The 21,182-nt window shown below is 41.9% G+C and overlaps 1 pseudogene across 1 annotated transcript; it reads left to right on the forward strand.

Moving 5' to 3' along the window:
• The first annotated feature begins 920 nt into the window (after positions 1-920).
• LOC308243663 lies at positions 921-2,033 on the forward strand (annotated as a pseudogene). Its single transcript has one exon. The product of its transcript is annotated as an uncharacterized misc_RNA (transcript).
• The last annotated feature ends 19,149 nt before the right edge of the window (positions 2,034-21,182 follow it).

Raw genomic sequence — 21,182 nt, forward strand, 5'->3', positions numbered from 1 at the left:
TTGATCCTAATCCTTTGTAGTATTGGCAACAATCTTCTCTTACTCTGCAGTTTGCATCTCCCTCTCTTAATCTGCCTTTTCATCAACTGGAATTCTTAATTTTACAATAGTGTCATATATCAGTCCTTTCTAGTTAGTGTATTTTATGCCCCTATGAAAGCATATCTTCCCAAGATAATATACTACGCAAAAACTGGAAACAACCCAAATGTCTATCAACAAATTACTAGGTAAACAAATTGCGATGTTTTCACATGACTACTACTAAGCAATAATAGTGAAATGCTGATACACACAACATAGATTAATTCCCATAAGCATTATACTAAGTAAAAGCGATCAGGCAGAAAAGATTCAGACTATATAATTCTATTTATATGAAACTCTAGAATAATAAAAACTAATCTATGCTTCTAGAAGTCAGAAGGTGGCAGGGACTGAGATGAATTGACTAGAAAGGGCATAAAGGAACTTTCTGGGGTGATGAAAAGGTTCTCTATCCTGATCAGAGTAGTGGTTACACAGATACATGCATTTGCCAAAACTCCTCAAACTACATTTAAATTCTATGCATTTTATTGTGTACCTCTATGATTGTGAAATATTTTTAAGAAGTGCCCCCTGCCCTAACCAGTTTGGTTCAGTGGATAGAGCGTCGGCCTGCGGACTCAAAGGTCCCAGGTTCGATTCCGGTCAAAGGCATATACCTTGGTTGCAGGCACATCCCCAGTAGGGAGTGTGCAGGAGGCAGCTGATCGATGTTTCTCTCTCATCGATGTTTCTAACTCTCTATCCCTCTCCCTTCTTTTCTGTAAAAAATCAATAAAATATATTTGAAAAAAAAAAAAAAAGAAGTGCCCCCTTCTCCCTATCTGTGAGGGACATGCAGTAGTTGGATCAAGAACTTAAAAGAGACCGAACGCGAGCAGGAGCTGGGTGGACACCATGGCCGGGATCACCACCATTGAGGCGGTGAAACGCAAGATCCAGGTTCTGCAGCAGCAGGCCGATGATGCCGAAGAGAGGGCCGAGCGCCTCCAGCGGGAAGTGGAGGGAGAAAGGCGGGCTCGGGAACAGGCTGAGGCTGAGGTGGCCTCCTTGAACCGTAGGATCCAGCTGGTTGAAGAGGAGCTGGACCGTGCTCAGGAGCGCCTGGCCACTGCTCTGCAAAAGCTGGAGGAAGCTGAGAAAGCTGCAGATGAGAGCGAGAGAGGTATGAAGGTTATTGAAAACCGAGCTTTAAAAGATGAAGAAAAGATGGAACTCCAGGAAATCCAACTCAAAGAAGCTAAGCACATTGCAGAAGAGGCAGATAGAAAGTATGAAGAGGTGGCTCGTAAGTTGGTGATTATTGAGGGAGACTTGGAACGCACAGAGGAACGGGCTGAGCTGGCAGAGTCCCGTTGCCGAGAGATGGATGAGCAGATCAGACTGATGGACCAGAACCTGAAGTGTCTGAGTGCTGCTGAAGAAAAGTACTCTCAAAAAGAAGACAAATATGAGGAAGAGATAAAGATTCTTACTGATAAACTCAAGGAGAGACCCGTGCTGAGTTTGCTGAGAGATCGGTAGCCAAGCTGGAAAAGACAATTGATGATTTGGAAGATAAACTGAAATGCACCAAATAGGAACACCTCTGTACACAAAGGATGCTGGACCAGACTCTGCTTGACCTGAATGAGATGTAGAGCCACCCAGTCCTGCCCTGCCGCTGCTCCTCCCTCTGACCCTGACTCCGCCTGAGGCCAGCCTGCTTGAAGCTGACCTTTAAACTGAGGGCTGATCTTTAACTGGAAGGCTGCTTTCTCCTTTCACTGCCCCCCCTACCCCCGCGTCTTTTTCGCCAAACTGTCTCTGCCTCCCCTCAGAGATTTTGATTGGGCTAGAGGCTGAGCACCTTTGGGAACAACATTTAAGGGAATGTGAGCACAATGCAAAGTGTCTTTAAAAGCATGTTGTGATGTACACATTTTGTAATTACCTTTTTTGTTGTTGATGTGGCAACCATTTGTAAAACATTCCAAATAATTCCACAGTTCTCAAGCAGCAGCTAATCCCTTTCTCACTTTTAGGAGGTAATTTTTCAGCTTAGTCCATATTGCCCTCTCCATAGAGGAGGGAAGGAGGTATGGGCCTGCCTTACTGAGAGCCAGATAGAGCCCAGAGAGAGGCTCCTCTGTGGGGAGTCATTCCTTTGTGCAAAGTGCTCGCCAAATTGAAAAGGTGATTCCAGGAGGAGATAGCCCCCCCTCCCCCCAAAAAAAGTGATGTTTAGGTTTCAGCTTTTAAGGCATCTTTGGGCAATTTTTTCATCAGAAGTGACCAAATTAAAATGGTGAGACCTCTCTGTCAGAGACCAAATTCAGTCCCATCTCTACCCTTTCCCCAGTGGTTCTCAAAATGGATCATGTGCCCCTTACGTTGAAGTGACCAATTATTTGCTCTCCTGCCTCCTTGAAAGAAAGAAAATTATGTTTTTGCCACTGATTTAGCCAAATGGAACTCATCTCATTACCCTCCTCTGGGTCTGAAGCTGCTGTCTCTAAACGTGCCATCTCATTGTGCTTTGTACCAGTTAGTGCTGGAGAAATCTTGAATAGTTTATGTACAAAACTTTTTAAATTTTGTATTATTTTGAAACTTTGCTTCTTTGAGGTTGGGACACACTGGCCACACTGGCTGTGAGAGCTCGCTACGGTCTGGGCTGGCAGTGTGCTGATCTTTAAATTTCTTTCCCTACCTAATGCCCCGTTTTTAGTGAGGTTTCCTTGAAGTCTGTTAGGTGCGCATCCTGCAGCTTAATGGCTTAAAATGTACTCTCCTTTGGTGTGGTCCCTTTGGGGGCCAATTGGGAGAAAGAGAAACCAATAGTGCAACTGTTTTGATACTGAAAATTGAACAAGTATCTTTTTAAAATAAAGAACCAGTCCCTCCAACCTTCAAAAAAAAAAAAAGAACTTAAAAGCCATGGCATAAAGGAAACATGATGAGTGTGAATCAGGGTCATAGAAATGAGATAGATGAGTACCTTGTCTGGCTATTTAGGGCATGTGAACATCTCTGGCCCATATAAGGAAATGCACACAGCAGTGAAGATTACCCATTATTGCCCAGTGGCAAACATTGACCTTTTTAAAGTTTCTAGAGGCTTTTGTGTTCAGGTTCTACATTTAGTATCCCAGAAAGAAGGGCTTGGGACTGGGCAGACATTTGCCCAGTTGAGGATTTGATGGGAAATCGAATGTCAAGCACTACTTAGATGAGATACATATTCTTCAGCCATTGGACAAACAAGTAGAGGCTTAATGACTGCCCTCCTCTCCCAGGAGAAAGGGTTATCTTTCCCTGAAGTAAAATAGAGCCTAGCAGGATTCAGCGCTCCTTGCAGCATGATGGTTACATGGTTACACTTAGCCTTACATGTGTCAGGCCTTAAGAGAAAACAAGAGCGCTGGTCACAGTTTTCAATAGTTCTCTGGAGGCTACTGCACTGGCTTTCGGCAAGATTCAACACAGCACAGAACAAGGTGCTATGTTATTAACTACTCGAGAATTACAAATAGGTTATGGTAGAACAGATCAGACTTGGAAACCACATAAAATGGAATGATCTGCAATTCGCATTAAAAACACAATTAAGAGATGGTATCTCACTGTTGTTTTGAATTGCATCTCTCTGATGATTAGTGACTTAGAGCATGTTTTCATATGTCTCTCGGCCTTCTGTATGTCTTCTTTCAAAAAGTGTCTATTTAGATCCTTTGACCATTTTTTGATTGGATTGTTTATCTTCCTTTTGTTAAGTTGCATGAGTCCTCTGTAAATTTTGGAGATTAAACCCTTATGGGAAATATCATTGGCAAATATGTTCTCCCATGCAATGGGCTTTCTTGTTTTGTTGATGGTTTCTTTTGCTGTGCAGAAACTTTTTATTTTGATGTAATCCCATTTGTTTATTTTCTCCTTAATCTCCATTACCCTAGGGACTGTGTCTGTAAAGATACTGCTACGACATATGTCTGCTATTTTGCTGCCTATGGAGTCTTATAGGATTTTTATGGTTTCCTGTCTTACATTCAAGTCCTTTAGCCATTTTGAGTTTGTTTTTGTGTTTGGTGTAAGTTGGTGGTCTAGTTTTATTTTTTGCATGTATCTGTCCAAATTTCCCAGCACCATTTATTAAAGAGTCAAAACAACAATGAGATACCATCTCACACCTGTCAGAATGGCTATCATCAACAAATCAACAAACAAGTGCTGGCAAGGATGCGGAGAAAAGGAACCCTCGTGCACTGCTGGTGGGAATGCAGACTGGTGCAGCCACTGTGGAGAACAGTATGGAGCTTCCTCAGAAAGTTAAAAATGGAACTCCCATTGGACCCAGTAATCCCACTTCTAGGACTATAGCCCAAGAAAACAGAAACACCAATCAGAAAGGATATATGCACCCCTATGTTCATAACAGCACAATTTACCATAGCTAAGATTTGGAAACAGCCTAAGTGCCCATCAGCAGATGAGTAGATTAAAAAACTGGTACATCTACACAATGGAATACTATGCTGCTATAAAAAAAGAAGAAACTTTTACCATTTGCAACAGCATGGATGGGACTGAAAAGCATTATGCTAAGCAAAATAAGCCAGTTGGAGAAAGATAAATATCACATGATCTCACTCATATGTGGGATATAATGATCAACATAATTTGATGAACAAGAATAGATCATTCTAGAGACAAAGGTAGGGGAGGGGGAGTTAGAGAGCAACCAAAGGACTTATATGCATGCATATTAGCATAACCAATGGACACAGACACTGTGGCGGTGGGGGCTTACCTAGGCTGGGAAGGGATGGGGGAGAGGGTCAATTGGGGAAAAAGGAGACATATGTAAAACTTTAGACAATAAAAAAAACAACACACACTCACAATTAAGAAAAGATTGCCTTTGAGTACATCCTTTGTCCTAAAGGTCAGATTTATTGAGCCCTCATTATTCCAGATTTACTTCAAATGCCTGGGCCTTCTGCAGGCAGTGATTCTCCTAACTTCTGTAGTTAGTGAGTCAGACCTGGGGAAGGGTAAGAAGGAGAAATGAGCTGAGATGGAGAGCAGAGGGAATTCTCTGGACCACCCTGGGGAGAGGCAATAGTCAGCCTTTCCTGAGGAGGCAGGGCAACCAGCCTGCAGGGTTATGCTGCAATGATTTTTCTAACTTTTGCAGATGTTCAGAGCAATCTTGCCATCCAATGTTCTTAGACACCCACAAAAGACAAGCCCCAAACAACTGCCATTTTTTCAAGTATATCTATATATATAAAAACCCAGTGACCATTATGGTTGAATGACCAGTTGCTATGACGCACACTGACCACCAAGGGGCAGAAGATCAACCGGGTGGTCAGTGCACTCTCATAGCGGGGTGCCGCTTAGCCAGAAGCCAGGCTCATTGCTGGTGAGTGCAGTGGTGGTGGCAGGAGCCTCTCCTGTCTCCGCGGCAGTGCTAAGGAACTATGAGCCAAGCTGTAAGGAGTGAGTAGGTGGGTGGTTAGGAGCAAGGGGTCCCGGATTGTGAGAGGGATGTCGACATCTCCCGAGGGGTCCCAGATTTCGAGAGGGTGCAGGCCAGGCTGAGGGACACCCCCCCCCCCACACACACACACACCCTGTGCACAAATTTCCTGCATTGGGCCTCTACTGATCTCCATATGCCATAGATGTGAAAAGCAATATGACATAAATACTACTTCTATAAAGATGTTGTGAGTAAGCAATATAATACAAATAGCCTAGAGAAACTGGGCAAAGAGCACAAATAGATCATTTACATAAGAAATGCAAATCCCTAATCTACATTAAATAGACCCAAGATGTAATGTTAAGTGCAAAAGTAGGATAAATGAGCAAAGCTGTGAATAGACATTTCACAGAAGAAGAGGCCTCGAGGTATACAATTCTATGAAAAGATGTTGAAACTCCGTAGCATTCAGAAAAATACAGATACAAATAAAATTGAAATACTGGTTGACTGGCATCATCAAAATAGTAAAAATTAGAAAAGCATATGATACAAATGATGTGGAAAGATGGGGGCTTGAGTAATGCTGTAAAACAGCACCAGAGAATTTTACTCTGTGAGAACTCATGATCCAAAATTCCTCTCATCCTGGACCCATACCACAGAGACATTCTTACACAGGTCCTTCCAGGAACATGAGAGAGACATTTGTCATAATATTAACAAGAAGTTAGAGTAGTAACCCCCAAGTGTTCAACAAGAGGGAAAGAACAAGCAAAATACTAGTATAGTAAATAGATTCTATGAAATGACAAAATTTAGATAATGTGTACATAAATACATCTAAAAAACAGTGTTGAGTGAAAAAAGTGAGAGCATGAGATTTTACTATGAATGAATATTAAAAAACATATGAAACGATGCAACATATTTTTCAAGAACAGGTGTATATATTGCAATCAGTAGGAAAGTACCTTCATCAGAAGAGAATAATAAAATATTATTATTATATTTAAAATTATAATAGAAAAGGACCTTGTCTAGATAGATGTTCAGTGATAAAATGTTTACTAACCAAAAGGCATGATACATGCAATGCTCTGTACCTGAGATTTTAAAAAGGGAAGGAGCTGATATTTAACTCATAAACCATAGTCTCAATTTTGTAATAAATGTGCAGAAAACTCTAGAAGGAAAGAAAAATATTAAAATTAAAATATTTGAATGATGATTTATTAATTGCTTTCTTTGTATTTGTAGCTACCCTGTTTCCCCGAAAATAAGACAGTGTCTTATATTAATTTTTGCCCCCAAAGACGTGCTAGGTCTTATTTTTAGGGGATGTCTTATTTTTCCATGAAGAAGAATACGGTACACATTTATTGTTAAATGAAAATAAAGGAAATTTATTACCTGTATACGGTACAGTAGTACGGTAGTTGTCAACACAAACCAGACAAACTGTGAATCCTACAGTATCAAGAATTTACTCATTTGTTCAATGACATTCATGTCATTATCTTCTGGAACATGATCATAACAATCCAATTCCTGAATTTCCTGGTGAATTTCTTGTGACTCCATTTCTTTCAGAATCAGTGGACCAAATCTCTCATGTTTAGCAATAACACTGTCTTTAAATGAGTACTTCTTGTCAAGGTAGCCTGCTCGCAGTGCATTTGCAATGCAACTGTCAGTGATTTTCTCCCATGAATTCTTCACCCAAGTCACAACTTCTTGCAGTTTAGGTTTCACAAAGTTTCCACGCTGATTTCTCTCCATTCTATTTTCAATGTAGTCATTAATTTCCATGCGCAAATTGTCTTTGAATGGCTTGTTTATTGCAATATCAAGAGTCTGGAGATAGGCCGTCATTCCTGCGGGAATCATTATCTGATCTATTTTTCTTTTGTGAAGAAATGTCTTCATGTCTTTAGCGTGGTGAGTGCTGGCTGCATCCCAGACTAGCAGACCTCTTTGGCTCCCTCGCATAACAAGCAGCAGCATTAAATCGACCCACTTCCTTATAACTGCTTGTGTGGCCCAGGCTTTTTCAGTTTCAAGAATAAAAACGCCCAAAACACGTTCAATCTTTTCCTTCTTGCCCTTAGAAATGATTAAAGGTGGGATTTTAGTGCCATCCAGACGAATTGCCAAAATATAGGAAACACGTGCACTTTCGTAAGCAGTGGAGGGAATGTACGCTAAGGAGGCACCCCGCTGTTCAATTGTTGTTTGAGATGATTGGCCCATAAACACTGCAGTTTCATCCATAGCAATCATGTTGGAAAGATTGTATTTAGAGAAGTCAGCATCATCAATAAAGGACTTGAATGCAAGTGCTCGCTTAATAACTTGAGTATCTTCCAACCTAAACAATGTTGTAGATCTTCTTAAAGACAGTTCACTTCGCTGAAGGAAATTATCCAGCCAGTGTTGTGATGCTTTGAAGTCTTTGGGGGCTATGTCAAACTGTGGTGCCATTGCAAGGGCAAATTCTTGAATCTGAGCCCTATTCACAACCAAAGCCTTTGCTCTCCTGTCAACAACCCATTCATAGATCAGGTCTTCCAGCTCGGAAAATAATGGTTGCCGACCTGATCCACACTTGCACTTTTTAGCATTTCCCTTGTCCACTTGTTCAATGAGGTTACCATACTCTGCTCGCCATTTTCGAACCAATCGGATACTCAACATCTTCTCTTTGCAGAAAGCAGTAATATTTTGGCCCCAAGAGTCTTCCACGATTCCTTTCTTGTACTCCACGGAGTAGTTTTTTCTTTTTGTGCTCATTTCTAGGGGTAAAAAAAAAGGAAATAGGGTATCAAGGTGCGGGGAGGGGGATCACTCAAAATGACACAGGGGGGATCAGAGGGGGGGAATCAAAATGGCACAGGAGAATCAGAGGGGGGATTACCATTTTAGTAACCCCTTTTGATCCTCCTGTGTCATTTTGATTGTCCCCTCTGATCCTCCTGTGTCATTTTAAGTGATCCCCCTCCCCCAACCCCTGTGCCACTGAACACCTTCACCAGACATCCCCCCTACCCCTTTATCAGACATTTACCCCTTGGGGCCTGCCTGGGGACTGTCACTGGGCTTGCTGGGGCCTGGATCTGGGCTGGAGCAGGGTCTGCCACTGACTGAGAACCTTCAGTCATCATGAAGGCGGCCGCGAGCATCAGGTAGTGTCACCAGAGACAGACCAGCACTCACCACCTTCGCCGCATCCCGTCCACTCTAATCCTCCTTTTCTTCTACATGCATCTGCAAAAGTCTCCTCCTCTCTCCCGCCCCGCGCTCACCGCTCACTCCGACCTCCGCTCCGCCTCCACACAGCAGTGACATCAGGACTCCACGTAACGTCACTGGTTGCTAGATGCCAGTCGGGGCGGCCCTAACGACCAGTTTACGGTAAATTAATTTTCATTCTGAGACAGAGCCTGGGGCCTTATTTTCGAGGGATGCCTTATATTTCACTCAGAAGGAAACTTGTAAGTAGGTCTTATTTTCGGAGGATGTTTTATTTTCGGGGAAACACGGTAGGTTCCAAAATCTAATCCTGGAGTGTGTCTGTTGGGATTTAAAGATGTTTGAGCACAGAGATGTGGGGTGGAGTGTGGTACGGTGGTAGGGCCTGGGGTGGACCATTTAAAATTTGATTTGGATCAGTGTTCTCATGGAAAAAGTCATAAGCTCAGCAAATATCCTCTGAAGACTCAGTGTTTGGACATGAAGCTTAGGTCAAGGGAGAGAGGAGTCAGAATACAAGAAGTCATCTCCTCAGGAAGTGCCCAGTGTCTCAGTAAGAACTGGCTGGGGGTGAATGTGGGTGTGCTCTCCACATTTCTGCATGAAACCTCTCAGAGCTTTAGTTGCATGGAAGGTACTTTGGTAATAGAAGACTACAGAGCTCCAGTGCCTTAGTGAGGGGCCTCGGAGCTCTTCTTTACGCATGTATGTTTTGTACATATGATATCATTGAGGATGGCCAGATGTGGAAGGGGTATGGTTCAAAAGCCACAGTTGATAGGCCATACTAAATCGTGTGCATGAGTCCAAGGTCCCCTTGACCCCTGGATTTTTAATACAGTCTAGAAATAAGAGCGGGAGTGGTGGTAGTGGTGGTGGTGAAGAGCAATAATTGAGAGAGGAGAAAAAACCAATGAAATATGAATTATTACTATTACTAGTCTTTCAGGCTGCATGAACCGGAGAAAGATGTTACACATATTCTCTATTTCCTGAGTATACTACATGTAAAGAAAATATATTACTTTATAATGAAAACTAGAGGCCTGGTGCATGAAATTTGTGCATGGGGGGGTCCCCTCAGCCCAGCCTATACCCTCTTCAATCCAGGATCCCTCAGGGGATGTCCTGGGGATCAGGCCTAAACCGGCAGTTAGACATCCCTCTCACAATCCGGGACCACTGGCTCCTAACTGCTCACCTGCCTGCCTGCCTGATTGCCCCTAACTGCCCCACCTGCTGACCTGGTGGCCCCCAACATCCTCCCCCCCTCCCCACCAGCCTGGTCGCCCCATGCAGCCTGCTGCTCGGTTGTTTGGTCACCCCTCACTAACCCCCCTGCCAGCCTGGTCACCCCACACAGCCTGTTCGGTTGTCTGTTCGGTTGTGATGGTCACTTAGGCTTTTATATATATAGATATTATGATAAATTAAAAGTAAAAGTCTCAAGTATAAAAGAAAAATACAGAGGCAAGGTATTTCCAAGAAAATTCCTGGTAACAAATAGTTCTCATTCTAGACTTATATTATCTATGTCTGTCTGTGTCGTAGGCCTTGTGCTGGAGTCTAGGAAGGAAAGAAGGAAAATGCTGCCCTGTTTTCAAACAGCTCACAGTCTTGTTCTGAAAGTGTCTAAAAGTGGTTATTTTGACATAGGATATTTTAATTATATAGTTCAAGCTAAAGGAGTATTTCTAGGGCTTTGGATGTCACATTTCATGGAAGGCTGTACTCCCACACAACCCTTAATAGTTAAAAAGTTATACTGTGTGCTCTTTTTCTTCTGCAGCTGGAAAGAAAGAGGTCAGATGTATCATAGGGTAATTCTTTTTTAAGGAGCATCTTCTTTCTGGCTAGCTTCTCGAGTCCCAGGGTAACTATTCCATAATCTTTACCCCACAGGTCTTTCATCCTCTTTTTTCCCCTCACTCAATTTTAAAGCCAGGGCCAGACTTTAGTAATACCAGTTGTCTCCGGTATTTACCTCCCTTTTTCAGCCTCATTTTCATTTCCCTGCTCTTTCTCTCCTCCACCTCCAGGTAGAGTACCAATCCTCTCCCAATGTCCCCTTGAGCTGTGTGGCACCAAGGCCCAGACGTGCCACCTTCTCTCACTTTCAAGATTTAACACACATTTTTCCTCTTCCCCAAACCCCATATTTCAAACCCTTCCACTTTCAATTCTTCTGGTACTCCTCCTCTCCCATTCTGATATCTCTCCCTATATGACCAACTTTCCACCAGACAGCCTCACACTAATATTTTCTCTCCTTCAACCTTACTCTTCCCTCCCAGTTATATTTGAATCTTTAAAGCACATATTTGTTATCACCAATAGATCTGTTAGGCATACTATATATTTCACTTGTGTTTATGTTCTGCCTCTCCATATACTCCCTCCCATGCCCCAACTACAGTGTAAAGTCCACAACATTAGTGCTTTTTGTTTCTTAGTCTCTGTGGTGGTTCTAGGGTGGATGCTTCACAAGCATTTGATAAGAAAGATTAATAAATGAATGGATAGATGAATGGGTTTTAGGTAAATAGTGTGGGGTAAAGGAAACTTCTAAGCAGTCCTTAAATAGGACCTGGTAAATGATTGGTCATTCCATTCACTCATTCATTAGCTATTTACAGAATATCCACTAAGTGGCAGTCACTGAGCAGGGGGAATTCAGTGGTGAACACCACCCAATTCTTGCCCAGGAGGCACTCACACTCTACAAGGACAGACAGGCCAGTGGAAACAAAATAATGCAAAACACTTTATAGTTGGATAAACATGAAATAGGAGCACAGAAGAAGGACATCCAGTTGGGGGTTTCCATAAGGACTTCAAATATCTAAGATGAAGCTGAAAATTGAAGAGGAGTACCAGGAGAATTGGAAGTGGAAGGGTTTGAAATATGAGGTTTGGGGAAGAGGAAAAATGTGTGTTAAATCTTGAAAGTGAGAGAAGGTGGCATGTCTGGGCCTTGGTGCCGCACAACTCAAGGGGACATCATTCACATCGTGTTGTAAGGGACTAGCTCTCCCAGGCATGAACAATATGCAAAAGCAAAGGCTGCAAGGAGAAGGGGCCAAGTGGCCACAGGAGTGCTGGCTCTGTAAATGCCAGGCAGTGTTGGCCTTATCATAAGACAACAGGCAGCTTCGTGTTGGAAAGAAGAGGAGGATGGGGCTGATCTTCCTGAGAAGGTAAGTGTGGATCAAACTGTGGAGAGCTTTTTGCCCATGACGAGGTGCCCCTTACTATTTTACATTGGCAGGGTTGCAGCATATGGAATATGTGGCCATGTAGGGAGATGAATATGACAGTTGTTTTGGGGGGTTGACTGGGGGGGCAATGGAGGCAGGAGGACTGGTTGAGAGTATTGAAAAAGTTTCATCGTGAAGTGAGTCAAGGCCTCAACAAGAATGAATGCAATGGGAGCAGAAGGGTGAGTAAAGGCAGGGTTTGGGGACATGGGGACTAATCTTGTGAGGGAGTAAAGTAGATGGATGTAAGGACCATCTCTGCAAGCCTGGACTCCAGAGGTGGGAATGACACATGAGCCGGAAGGAGGACTTGCTCACTAGCAACGACCCCTAGCAAGCTCCCCTCAGATGTCTAAGCTGCTCTGTAAGATCCCATGGGGCAGGAAATGTGCTATGCTGCAAATAAGCAAAAAGCATTCAGATGCTCCTCCTCTCAGCATTTTAATAGAAGGTGAGAAATACCATGTTTCCCCGAAAATAAGACAGTGTCTTATATTAATTTTTGCCCCCAAAGACGTGCTAGGTCTTATTTTCAGGGGATGTCTTATTTTTCCATGAAGAAGAATACGGTACACATTTATTGTTAAATGAAAATAAAGGAAATTTATTACCTGTATACGGTACGGTAGTATGGTAGTTGTCAACACAAACCAGACAAACTGTGAATCTTACAGTATCAAGAATTTACTCATTTATTCAATGACAATCATGTCATTATCTTCTGGAACATGATCATAACAATCCAATTCCTGAATTTCCTGGTGAATTTCTTGTGACTCCATTTCTTTCAGAATCAGTGGACCAAATCTCTCATGTTTAGCAATAGCACTGTCTTTAAATGAGTACTTCTTGTCAAGGTAGCCTGCTCGCAGTGCATTTGCAATGCAACTGTCAGTGATTTTCTCCCATGAATTCTTCACCCAAGTCACAACTTCTTGCAGTTTAGGTTTCACAAAGTTCCCACGCTGATTTCTCTCCATTCTATTTTCAGTGTAGTCATTAATTTCCATGCGCAAATTGTCTTTGAATGGCTTGTTTATTGCAATATCAAGAGTCTGGAGATAGGCCGTCATTCCTGCAGGAATCATTATCTGATCTATTTTTCTTTCGTGAAGAAATGTCTTCATGTCTTTAGCGTGGTGAGTGCTGGCTGCATCCCAGACTAGCATACCTCTTTGGCTCCCTCGCATAACAAGCAGCAGCATTAAATCGACCCACTTCCTTATAACTGCTTGTGTGGCCCAGGCTTTTTCACTTTCAAGAATAAAAATGCCCAAAACATGTTCAATCTTTTCCTTCTTGCCCTTAGAAATGATTAAAGGTGGGATTTTAGTGCCATCCAGACGAATTGCCAAAATACAGGAAACACGTGCACTTTCGTAAGCAGTGGAGGGAATGTACGCTCAGGAGGCACCCCACTGTTCAATTATTGTTTGAGATGATTGGCCCATAAACACTGCAGTTTCATCCATAGCAATTATGTTGGAAAGATTGTATTTAGAGAAGTCAGCATCATCAATAAAGAACTTGAATGCAAGTGCTTGCTTAATAACTTGAGTATCTTCCAACCTAAACAATGTTGTAGATCTTCTTAAAGACAGTTCACTTCGCTGAAGGAAATTATCCAGCCAGTGTTGTGATGCTTTGAAGTCTTTGGGGGCTATGTCAAACTGTGGTGCCATTGCAAGGGCAAATTCTTGAATCTGAGCCTTATTCACAACCAAAACCTTTGCTCTCCTGTCAACAACCCATTCATAGATCAGGTCTTCCAGCTTGGAAAATAATGGTTGCCGACCTGATCCACACTTGCGCTTTTTAGCATTTCCCTTGTCCACTTGTTCAATGAGGTTACCATACTCTGCTCGCCATTTTCGGACCAATCGGATACTCAACATCTTCTCTTTGCAGAAAGCAGTAATATTTTGGCCCCAAGAGTCTTCCACGATTCCTTTCTTGTACTCCACGGAGTAGCTCTTTCTTTTTGCGTTCATTTCTAGGGGTACAAAAAAGGAATTGGGGTATCAAGGTGGGGGGAGGGGGATCACTCAAAATGACACAGGGGGGATGAGAGGGGGGAATCAAAATGGCACAGGAGAATCAGAGGGGGGATTACCATTTTAGTAACCCCTTTTGATCCTCCTGTGTCATTTTGATTGTCCCCTCTGATCCTCCTGTGTCATTTTAAGTGATCCCCCTCCCCCCACCCCTGTGCCACTGAACACCTTCACCAGACATCCCCCCTACCCCTTTATCAGACATTTACCCCTTGGGGCCTGCCTGGGGACTGTCACTGGGCTTGCTGGGGCCTGGATCTGGGCTGGAGCAGGGTCTGCCACTGACTGAGAACCTTCAGTCATCATGAAGGCGGCCGCGAGCATCAGGTAGTGTCACCAGAGACAGACCAGCACTCACCACCTTTGCTGCGTCCCGTCCGCTCTAATCCTCCTGTTCTTCTACACGCATCTGCAAAAGTCTCCTCCTCTCTCCTGCCCCGCGCTCACCGCTCACTCTGACCTCCGCTCCGCCTCCACACAGCAGTGACGTCAGGACTCCGTGTAATGTCACTGGTTGCTAGATGCCAGTCAGGGTGGCCCTAGCGACCAGTTTACGGTAAATTAATTTTCATTCTGAGACAGAGCCTGGGGGCCTTATTTTCGGGGGGTGCCTTATATTTCACTCAGAATGAAACCTGTAAGTAGGTCTTATTTTTGGAGGATGATTTATTTTCGGGGAAACACAGTAGTAAACCAAATGGATGAATCTCCAATTATGGAATTGGCCACCGAGAAGCAAAATAAAACTCATATCTCAAAAATCTCTCCAACTCATATTAACAACCTTCAAATTAGATAGAGTGGATGCACCCGCTCAGATGGCTGTACTACAAAAGATGGAAAATAACAAGTGTTGGTGGGGATGTGAAAAAATTGAAACCCCTGTCATTGTTGGTGGGAGTGTAAAATGGTGCAGACACTGTGAAAATAGTTTAGTGGTTCCTCAAAAAGTTAAACATAGAATTACCATATGACTTAGCACTTCCACTCTTAAGTATATACGTATAAGAACTGAAGTCAGAGACTCAGGCAGATACTTATATGCCAGTGTTCATTGCAGCATAATTTACAGTACCCAAAAGGCAGAAACAACCCATGTCCATCAATAGATGAGTGGATAAACAAAATGTGGTGAATACATACAGTGCAATACTACTCAGCCTTGAAAAGGAATGAAGTGCTGATACATGCTACAACATGGATGAACCATGCAGACATCATCCTAAGTGAAATAAATCAGCCACAAAAGGACAAATATTGGGTGATTCCATATATATAATTTAATTTACATAGAATTGACAATTTCATAAGACAATAAGTAGGTTTGAGTCACCAGGGGATGGGGAGAGAGAAAATGGGGAGTTCTTTTCTTCTTTTTTTTTTTTTTAATTAATTTTAGAGAGAGGAAGGGAAAGGGAGAGATAGAAACATTGATGAGAGAGAAACATCAATTGGCTGCCTCCTTCAAGCCTTCTACTGGGGACTGAGCCTGCAACTCAGGCATGTGTCCTGGCCAGAAATTGAATCAGTGACTCCTAGTGCATGGGTCTATGTTCAACCACTGAGCCACATCAGCCAGCAGGAGAGAGTTATTTCTTAATGTGTGCAGAGTTTTTGTTTGGGAAGATGAAAAAGTTGTAGAAATAGATATTGACAATGGTTACACACATTGTCAATATAATTAATACCACTAAATTATACACTTAAAAATAATCAAAATGCCAAGTTTTGTATTATATATAATTTACCACAATAAAATAATTTTTTAAAGTATGTAGACAAAATATGTAGGAAAAGGTATTATAAAGATGTGCCCCACAGTGTTAACATAAATATTGTGTGTGTTTTTTCTGAATGTTTTGATGTTTGAGTAGATTTATTTATTTATTTTAAGTTTAATTTTAAACATTAAGAATATTTTTAAGTTTTTTCTTTCATTTTTATTGTTGGCACTGTTACAAATGTCCCCATTCCTCCCCTCTCCCCAATACTTTGCCTGCCTCCACCCAGCTTTTAAATGTTGTAATTTGTTAGGATTTCTTTTCAAATTTTGAGTAAATATTCATGTTGTGTGTTGAATATTTACACACACACACATAGAGCCAATGAATAGTTGATTTAGTGTTACCCAAACGATCCACTTGAAGACTTGAAGAATAGCTGTTTGAATCCCCTCTGTCTTATTTAATCCTGCCACATCACCGGGCTATGGACACTGGTAATCTCATTTCATGGTGAGGACCGGGAGCTCAGAAGGGGAAAAGATTTGCCCTGGAGCTCCCCACAGAAGGCACAACTGATACAGAAGTCTGTGTGTGGGGATGACACCAATTCTTGCTTGACAATTGCTACTGTAGACTGTAACATGGTTGAAGAAAACAAGCACTGCACACATTCTGTAAGTCCTTTCTAAGCAAATGTGTGCAAAAGCCAGAAATGTTTAGACTGCAAGCAGTGAGCTTTCTGGGGAATGAAAAAGCTGCCGTCCTTTCCTGGCTTAGCCTCTGACAAGTTATGGAGTGCTGGAAAAGCCATTTAGCTGCTTCGGGCCTCAGTGACAGCATCTGTAACAGCCAAGTCGATAATATTTATTGAGTGGCCACAAGGTGCAAGACCCTGAGTGAGGCTCTGAAGGATATGGAGGCAGCCTTAACAGCTGTGCTCTTGGCGAACTCAGGATCTAGTTGCGCAGAACAGACAGACCTATGAAAGACAAAGCCGGCCGGAGCCAGAGGACGGAACCATCAATTCTGTCTCAGGAAGCAAAGCTTGTTGAAGTGTGAGAAGGAAATTGATAGATGTGTAACCGAGTAACCAGCCTTTGTTTCTTGAGGGCTTGGAGTGAGGGCTTCTAGAAGCTGTAAGTGAAATCGTTTTTTTCTGGTTAGCTGGTTGGGTGAACCCCCTGTTTTGCTCTCTTTCATTCTCATTGTCTAGGTTGAATGATCTCAAGTGCCTGTAGGTGATATAGGGCGTGGGAGAGGTGATGACCTGTTCTCCATCCATTGCACAGTACCTGGGCAACACACACACATCAGAAAGGATGCAATGCTTCGCTTTCAGTTCTCAGTAGTAGAATAGCACTGTATACCGAGCCAGAGAAAGGTAAGAAGCTGGCAGGGTAATCTTCATGCATATTCATGTCTGCACATGTCCTCCCAGGGCCTCCCTACTCCCATCACTCTGGTGCTTCCACCAGCGCATGAACTTTCTCTGTTCCATGCTTCAGAGAGTCCTTTTGGTCTCTCCTTCTTCTTCTTCTTCTTCTTCTTCTTCTTCTTCTTCTTCTTCTTCTTCTTCTTCTTCTTCTTCTTCTTCTTCTCTCTCTCTCTCTCTCTCTCTCTCTCTCTCTCTCTCTCTCTCTCTCCCCTTACCCCACCCTTGCCCTTTTTCTCTTCTACCCTGCCCTTAAAACTTGCTTTCTTTATTCCCAACCTTTGAGGCCTTGACCTCCCCCACTCCACTGTTCTCTGGTTTCCTCACTGTTCCTCATTGTTTCCTATCTATCTCAGAAACTTTGTCTCTTTATGTCTGCTGTTGGGTTGGTGGAGGTAGGTGTGAGGGAACTTTGGGTCCTAAGAATGCAGGAAGCTTAAAAGGTCATTTTTAAAGTTAGGAATTCAGCCTTTTTGTCTCTTTCTAACCTTTAATTGTATCTTTAAGTTTCATTATGTTGACTTCAGTTGCCTGTTATTAGTTCTTGATTTTTTTTCAAACAACCACTCAAAAGGCCATAGATAAAAGACCATTTCATTTCAGATACAAAGGCAGGAAGGCTATTTCTGGCAGAAAGAACAGAAGGAGCAAAGTTGGAGAGCTGAGAATATATATCGTATGTCAAAGGCATAAAAATAATCTAGTTTGATCAGTGAGTAGGATCCTGGCAGATAGTGGTAGGAAATGAGTTCTCAGAAGTACATTATGGATACTCTGTCAAAAGTCTTGAGCATTTCACTTAGACAAGATGGACTTTATTCTATAGCAAATGGGAGGTGACCAGAAAAAGGTTCCGGACAAATGATGATATGATTTTGTCTTTGTTTTGGTTAATTGCGGTGATTGAGTAGAGTGAATTAATGGGCAGAGAATCTAGGGATATAATTTTTTCATTTATTCAAAATATATTTAAAAATTGCCTAAAATTTGTCAGGTACTGTGCTAAGTGCTGAAACTAGATGTGAACAAAATGTAAAAAACAAACAAACAAACAAAAAACCTTACTGTCCTCACAGACTTCAAAGGATCTGGGTTAGAAGACTATGGAATTGTTGTGGCCATCAAGGGATCAATGATAATGGTAACAAATAGGAAATATAAGGTAATATTTTAGAAGTACAATTAACAGGATGAGAGAAGGTGGTAAAACAATTAACTACTTTTAACCTAGATAAGATACAGAGGATATGAAGAAGTTTTCTATAGATTTAAGAAAGCTCTGTTGTAGATATATTAAGTATGACTATTTTATAGGGTACTAGAGGCCTGGTGCACGGATTCGTGTACCGGTGGGGTTCCTTGGCCTGGCCTGTGGGGATCAGGCTAAAACTGGCTCTCCGACATCCCCTGAGGGGTCCTGGATTGCTAGAGGGTGCAAGCCAGACTGAGGGACCCCACCGTTGCACAATCAGGGCCAGGGAGGGACCGTGGGAGGGCTCCAAGACGTGTCCAGCCCATCTCGCCCAGTTCTGATCAGCTGGACCTCAGCAGCAAGCTAACCTACCAGTCTGAGAGTCTGCCCCCTGGTGGTCAGTGTGCATCATAGCAACTGGTCGAACAGTTGAACGAACAGTCGGACACTTAGCATATTAGGCTTTTATTATATAGGATTCTTGTGTTAGAGTCCAGAAGGCAGACGAAAATGTGCCTGAGGTTTGGGAGACAGGTGAGAACTACAAATCTGAGAGATATCAGAATAAATATAGGTTATAAAGAAAGTCATTGGCAGAGATGGAGTCATCCAGAAAGAATAAGTAGGGTGAGAAGAAGAAAAAATGAAACTCAAAACTTAGGAGGAAATATACCTTCAGGGTTAAAAGATAAAAAATTAGTGTAAGTCTAAGAAAAACTAATCAAAGAAGGGGAGAAGCAGAACAGATTAAAATTTTGGAGTTAAAAGGAGGCAAGTGTTTCAGAAAGGGTTAGGTGAAGGTAAGTATGGGAAGAAGTTCAAGATGACTCAATTTTCCTTTCTATAATTTGTCTTATGATTTCCAAGAGACTAAATGTAGGGTGTGCAAAAGAATCAAACTTTTCCCCAAGGCCAAAAGAAACATTTGAGAGAGGTTTTCTTCTCACTCTTCATAAAGCTGGGTGCCTTCTATTTCTTCCCCATTGTTCCTAGAAAGAGTTTGAGAACTACGGTACAATGACAGTTCTGCCCTAGTATCTTGGGACATGGCATGAACATGTTTCCATCTTTTGCAGAAGTACAAGGAGATGGCTTCAGATTAAAGACAAAATCCCAATGAAGGCTTCTTTGTAGTCAAGACATATAGACACTTTTTGACTGCAACACCCTTGAAGATCCTATAGAAAATGGGGTCCCTTTGGACATTTCAACATCATATTTCTGGGAATCAGAAATCAGTTAGTAATCTTCTTTGGATCCAAATAAACTGAGTAAACCTCTGTTGAGAGCTCTTAACTGAACAAAGCCTACCACAGATTTAAGGTATTAATAACTCAAAGTTCCTTCCATTCACATGATGACACAGTTAGATGCTGTCATACAAATACCCAGTACTCCTCTGTGTTTATTGGAGTAAAATTGTCTCTTCTTTCCTCCCTTGGCAGTTTTCAGTGAGTTTTGTGGCCAGCTCATACCAATTTATTTGTTCAAGTCTGCCCCCTTCAGCTTTCCACAGAGGTTACAAAATTAAAAATTGTCAGTACCTATAACTGCCTGACCTTTTCCACTGGAAAATTTCAGGAACTGGCCTACTGGGGCTAAAATTCTGCCAGGAGCAGCTGTGGCCTTAAAGAGTCAATGTAAATATTTCAACAGGTGAAATAATCAGTCAGAGAACATGGGCCAAAAAAACTACAAATGTGGAGCAAGATACAAAGGATGTCAAAGGTAGAGTAAATTTAAAAGGAAAACTACAGAAGTGACATTTCATAAGACTAAAACCTTGTCAGAAGAAAAGCTTTGAACTAGAATAATCTAACTTCCAATAAATGCCTGTTTTCAAGGGAACTCAAGGGAACAGATGAAAAAAGATATAGGAGCCTTCATTCATCTTGGATTTTGCACTTTAAGTGCTACATCATCTCATGGCCAGATTTATTATCCAAAAACTACTCTAAATTTTTTTTCAGTTGTTTAGAGTTACTGGACTATTTGCAGCACCAGTAGAAAAGAGGCCTTAAAATGTTTTAGCGAATGAGGAAGTAAAATTTTTTGAGTCCCTCAAAAGCCTGAAAAGTCTAGTAACCAAGAGAAAAGAACAAAATGGAATTTATGGCTACAATCTTTATTTTGAAAGCTCTATAAAAATAATTATGCAGAAATAAACACAAACATCCATGGCCAATTGGTTTTTGACAAGGGTTATACCATTCAATGGAGAAAAAAAAAGAGTCTCTTCAACAAATGCTGCTAGGACAATTAAATATCCCCATGGAAAAATTTGAAGATGGACCCTTACTTAATAGTATAAACAAAGTTAATTCAAAATGGATCAACAGCTCAGTCAGAGTGGCTCAGTGGTTGATCATGGACCTATGAACCAGGAGGTCATGGTTTGATTCCCAGTTAGGGCATATATCTAGGTTGCAGGCTCTATCCCCAGTGTGCAGGAGGCGTGCAGGAGGCAGCTGATTCTCTCTCATCATTGATTCTCTCTCATCATTGGTGTGTCTATCTTTTTCTCCCTCTCCCTTCCTTTCTGAAATCAATAAAATGTATATTTTTAAAAATGGATCAACAACCTAAATAGAAGAACTATAAAACTCTTAGAAGAAAACATAGGTATAAATCTTCATGACCTTGGATTTGGCAATGGATTCTTAGATAAGGCACCAAAAGCACAAGAAACAAAAGAAAAATAGATAAATTTGACTTCAGCAAATTAAAATTTTTTTGCATATCAAAGGACATCA

This window comes from Plecotus auritus, assembly GCF_963455305.1.
Source record: "Plecotus auritus genome assembly, chromosome: 3".
NCBI lineage: Eukaryota > Metazoa > Chordata > Mammalia > Chiroptera > Vespertilionidae > Plecotus > Plecotus auritus.